Consider the following 6,000-nt stretch of genomic DNA (forward strand, 5'->3'; position numbering starts at 1 on the left):
TATGTAAAGTAATTTTTGCTTGGGGAACCAGCTGCCAGAAGGTGTGACCAGCTGGGCTGACAGAAGAACAAGATTAGGAGTGAGCCTCTGGGACCTGATGTTAGAAAGCACACCTTCTCACTCTTCTTTTCCATCATCCAGGTCCGCATTTTCCGAGATCTTTCTGGAGATGGAGGCCCAGAAACCCGAGATAACTCAGCAGATGCAAACATGCCGATGTGTATACCTTTAACTGACCTGAGACAAGTTAACATAACTTTCCTAAACCTCAGGGTCCTCATCTGCAAATTAGGATTCATGATAATACTCAGAACTGTCCTAAGGTTTAAATAGCTAATTCATACTGAGCATTTAATAAATGTGATGCATTGTTGTTGGTTTATTCCAGTTGCCATGGTGGATTGTCATGGTGCAGACATACTCTGGCAGCCCATCTTCTGACTGGCTCCTTGAGAACAGGAGCCAAGTCTGATTTCTTCAGAATTGTCTGGGCACCTAGCAGAGTGGAAGAACCAACTGGAAGCTCAATAAACATTTAATTAAAGGGTGACCAAGTCCTGGGACTGGGCTGTTAGTTTTGAACCAAAGCAAAGCACACAATAAAAATACTAATTTCACTAATACACTAAGGAAGGCAATGAACACAGTCCAGTTTAAAGCCTGTCTGTAAAAGCATTTGCCCTTTCATGATATTTAACTCAACTCTTTTTTCCTCTGAATGTTATAATTTTAATAAAAATCCATAAGGGAGCAGAATACTAAGTTAGACTTTCCAGTTACATAAGGAGAAATTAGTTGTGCTCTGTATTTTCAAGATATTTTAAGAAGTTGGATTGTGGGAAGATTCAAATATTAGAAACCCAGTCCCAGCATCAATCCTAGCATAGCATGTAGCAAATGTTGTGCTGCAGTTTACAAAATGTGAAAACGTAACGTTCACAATAGGTTTTGCTTTTCCACTTTTGTCCTTCCGGAGGGCACATTGAAATGGAAAAACAGTACGGGGAACTTTGCCTTACTGTCATCACATGACTCATATTTCTTGGCTGGTCTCACTGTGTTGCTTCTGGCTGAGGAAGGGACACTGTGTGACTGTATTATACTACGTGTGACTGTAAGCCTCGTGAAAAAGAAAAAAAAAAATTAGCCTGATGACTCTGTGATCAAAACACACCATATTGTATTTTTGATGGGTTTGTGACTTCATTTTATAATTTTTAAATCAAGCATGAGTATCTTTAACTTGAATAAACTATAGAAAAGTTCCTTTCTATAGATTTCCTTTCTAGTTCCACAAAGCCATTTCAATTTTAATCTGTGTGTAAAACCCTACTTTTTTAAAATACCTGAACTTATCTTAAGCAAGTAAGAAAAGTCCCCCCTTGCTTGGAAGGGCAATTTGTGGCAAATATATCATATTCTGGAAACTTTTCTTTGTGGAATCTTGTAGAGTTTAACTTCCACACTCTTCAAAACTGGGAGAATTTAATTAAATGCATTTAAACAAACGGTCTGGTTCCAGATAGAAAAAGGAAAGTTCATTCTATATCATGTTATGTGATGTATGTGTGTATAACACCTTTCTATCAAATGAATGCAGACAGTGTCTCAGACTTAGCTAGAGTTGTAAATCATCAGTCTCAGCTTGAGGGTTTTAATTTTAATTCTCCTGAAAGGTGGTGCATCAACATGTCTCTATTGAAAGAAATGACACCCTGCCTTCCCAGTTGGTATATCCTCCAGGCTGACGATCAGGAGCATTTGAAGACCTGCTTTTCGATTGTTGTTTGTCAGGCTTAACTAGTAATGGGTGTTTTAACTAGGTCATTTGTGAGCAGATTACACAGTATGTGCTTGCTCCATTTTATACAATGGTCCCTGGAGATATGTAAAACAAATTTCCTCAGGTAATTTTCTTCTGGTAGGTTTGAAAAATATGAATCTGAACTTTTTCATAAAGCTGGAAATGGAAGAATTATTGTATAATGCAAATCATATTTTGTATGTTTATATTTTTATGTATCCTTTGCATTAACTCCTTTGTACTTAACCAATATTTGTTCACTAAATGAATTAAAAAGTGAATTTTTCTTATAATGTCTTAGTCATCTACTGCTACTATAACAGAAGTACCACAAGTGGATGGCTTTAACAAAGAGAAATTTACTATCTCACAGCTTATAGGCTAGAAGTCCAAATCTAGGGTGTCATCTTCAGGGGAGGGCTTTCTCTCTCTGTCAACTCTGGAGGAAGGTCCTTGTCATCAATCTCCCCCTGGACTAGGAGCTTCTCAGCACAGGGACCCCAGGTCCAAGGGACGCACTATGCTCCCGCTGCTTCTTTCTTGGTGGTATGAGGTCCCCATGTTTCTCTGCTCACTTCTCTCATGTATCTCAAAAGAGATTGGCTCAAAACACAATCCAATCTTGTAGATTGAGTCCTGCCTCATTAACATAACTGCCTCTAATCCCATCTCATCCATATCATAGAGATAGGATTTACAACACATGGGAAAATCACATCAGATGACAAAATGGTGGATAATCACACAATACTGAGAATCATGGCCTAGCCAAATTGATATGCATATTTTTGGGGGACACAATTCAATCCATGACATATAGTTTTCAAGGAAAATAAAAGGAGTGCATGGGGTGGTACAAGAAGGCTCATCTCCTGGAATGAATGTGAAATTCATGTTAAGGTGCTAAGAAAACTTAAAGAAGGAGCAAAGCACACCAGACTGATCTTTCAGAAATGCAAATATTTCTACTTAAAACTTTCCAGTCATTTTTCCCAGTGCCTTCAGGATCCAAGGTCCATGCTTCTTATCGTGGCATAGAAGGGGATCATCTCACCTGTCTCCTCTCCCACCTCCATTGCCTTCATATTCCGAACTACATGTGCCTCTTTCACGTGATGAACTTGCAGCCTCAGATCGATAGCAAAATGGTAGAGCATAGCCTGTGTCGATAAGCTGCCTGGGTTTACATCTTTCCTCTGATGTTCACTAGCTTTGTGGCCGCCTGTCATGCAATGGTAGAATGGTAAGCTGTAAGGTAATTTCCAGACCAGTATCTCGTTGTACTATTTGGATGCTAAGAGAGTATACCTTGTGAACTTGTATATTTCTCAGATGCTTTCTATATTTTCATAAACTGGAAAACATCAGACGGGATTCAAACCCAAGGATGTAGGGTATTGAAGACTGCTTTATCTTTAAGCTCCCTCTTTATGAGATACCTTTGAATCTGACCCCAACTCCCCAATTTCAATCAGTCTGCTGTAGTTCAGAGCCTCAGTTTCTCTCAAATGGATTATAGCAGTTGCTTCCTAAATGAACTTCCTTTCTTCCTCAAATACAAACCACCGTTACAATTATTTCAAAGAATGGATCTGGTTTCACATTCTTTCCTAAATTTTTTCAAGAACTCCCCATAGTCTGCGAGTTAAAGTCCAATAACCAATTATAACCGAGGTATTTATTAATCTATCCTCAGCAAACCATCTAAACTTAAGGGCTCTGCAGAGGTACCTCAGGAGGTTCACATTTTATTATTTTTAACACATTTTTTTAGAGCAGTTTTAGGTTTATAAAAAAAATTGTACGGAAAGTACAAAGAGCTCCTATGTACCCCCTTCCCTTCTGCACACTATTTCTATTATTAACGATTTGCACTTCTGTGGTACATTTGTTAGAATTGATAAACCACTACTGATTCATTATTATTCACTAAAGTCTATAGTTCACATTAAAGTTCATTCTTTGTGTTGTACACTTCTGTGGGTTTTGACAATTGCATAATGTCACGTGTCTACCATGGCAGTGTCATATCCGATGGTTTCACTGCCCTAAAAAATGCTCTGTGCTCCACCTATTCATTCCTCCCCTGGTCCCACCACCAAACCCCTGGCAACCACTGATCTTTTCATTGTCTCTATAGTTTTGCCTTTTGCAAAATGCCATATATCTGGAATTATACGATATGTAACTTTTTTTTCAGAAAGACTTCTTTCACTTGGCAATAGGCGTTTAAGGTTTCTCCATGTCTTTTCCATGGCTTGATAGCTCAGTTCTTTTTACTGCTGAATAATACTGCAGTTTTTTATATGGATGTAGCACAATTTCTTTATCCATTCACCTATTGAAAGACATCTTGGTTGCTTCCAATTTTTGGCAATAATAAAGCTGCTATAAACATTTATGTGTAGGCTTTTGTGTGGGTTTATGTTTTCATCTCATTTGAATAAATACCTAGGAGCATGCTGAAGTGAATGGTAAGCCTGTGTGCAGCTCTGCAAGAAACTGCCAGACTCCTGCAGAACAGCTTTGCCACTCTGCATTCCCACCAGCAATGAAGGAGAGTTCCTATTGCTCTACATCCTCATCAGCACTTGTTGTTATCAATGTTTTAGATTCTAGCCATTCTAACAGATGTGTGGTGGTATCTCATTGTTGTTTTAATTTGCAATTCCCTAATGATATATGATGTTGAACATTTTTATGTTTATTTGCCATCACAGATATTGTGTTTTGAGTATAAATTTTAACTATTCTATCAATTCTAACAAAGAAGTAGCAGGCACACTCAGTAAGGATATATCTCTGATTTTAATGTTAAATTTTACCAGATCGTGCAGTTGGGAGGCAGCCCTCACAATAAAGTTTCTCCACTATCTCAATGCCTATGTTTGAACTTAAAAGTATGTCATTGATTTAAGAAAAAAAAAAAGACTGTGGCTCTGTACTTATCTTTTTATCATTGTGACTTTGGATTCACTTAAATTTGTATAAGTATATGCTTCTTAAATGTCCTGCTCAGACATTTCTACTACCTAGCGTTATATCTCAGCACAGCATGGTAATCGTTCAATTAGGAGCATATAAAACATTTCATGATAATGTTGTACTACTATAGATAACTTTAGAGGTAATTTTCAATTTTGGCTACTTGTCTGACACATAAACAAGAGGTGTTCGATATTATTAATGGTTGACCATGGAAGCAAAAATTTCCTGCTACTTTTCTTCAAGCTTCTGATCTACTTTAATTGAAGCATATGTTGAGATTTTAGGACAAGCTGCAGCAAAAACAAAAACAAAAATTAAAAACCATCAGACATAACCCCTAGTTACAAATTTTTATCGAAAGAACTCATTATTCTCAATTTTAGTTTGTAATAGGTACATGTTTCACAAATAAAATGATAAAATACATTTAAATCCACTAAAATGCAGTACATTTAAAGTACCACTTTTTTCTATCTCATATCAAAAACAAAAACAAGCCTATTGCCGTCAAAGCAACTCTGACTCAGCATCCCTACAGGACAGGGTAGAACTGCCCCATAGGGTTTCCAAGGAGAGACAACGGACTCCAACTGACAACTTTTTGGTTAGCAGACGAACACTGAACCACTACATCACCAGGGCTGCATTTCATATATCGGGGTTCTAAATATGTTTTTATTTGAAATATTTCTACTACTAAATACATTTGAAAACTATGGCTTTCCCTAAATCAGGCTTCTATCTGCTCCCTGCACATACCCAGCACCTTCTGACATCGAATCTTTACTCATTCCCTTTTACCTATGTTTGCTGAGCAAACTCCTACTTATCTTTCAAGGCCCAGGTCGAATGTCACCCCTCTGTGAACCTTGCCTGATCACACTCCAAACTCTGCTTCCTACAGAATCATTTTCTTTTGTTCTGTGCTTTCAGGGCTCTTTGCATCATGATCAGTGTGGTTAATGCTAAAAAAAAATGCTAAGCACGGAGCAAATATTCAACAAATGTCGACTTGATTTGAGTTGCCCTTTTCTGTGGCTCTAACATAGGCCACTAACTTTAAAACTGTGTCTCTCAGCGCAGCTCTTTAGATTGAGTACTTCTCCCTAATCATGATGTGATGATAATAACATTTCATTTGCACTGTTTTTTCCAGCTTATTTAGTGCTTACCACCCCCCCGCCCCTGCCCTTTGACTGACTGCTCAA

The sequence above is a fragment of the Elephas maximus genome, chromosome 2 (assembly GCF_024166365.1).
Source record: "Elephas maximus indicus isolate mEleMax1 chromosome 2, mEleMax1 primary haplotype, whole genome shotgun sequence".
Taxonomy (NCBI): Eukaryota; Metazoa; Chordata; class Mammalia; order Proboscidea; family Elephantidae; genus Elephas; species Elephas maximus.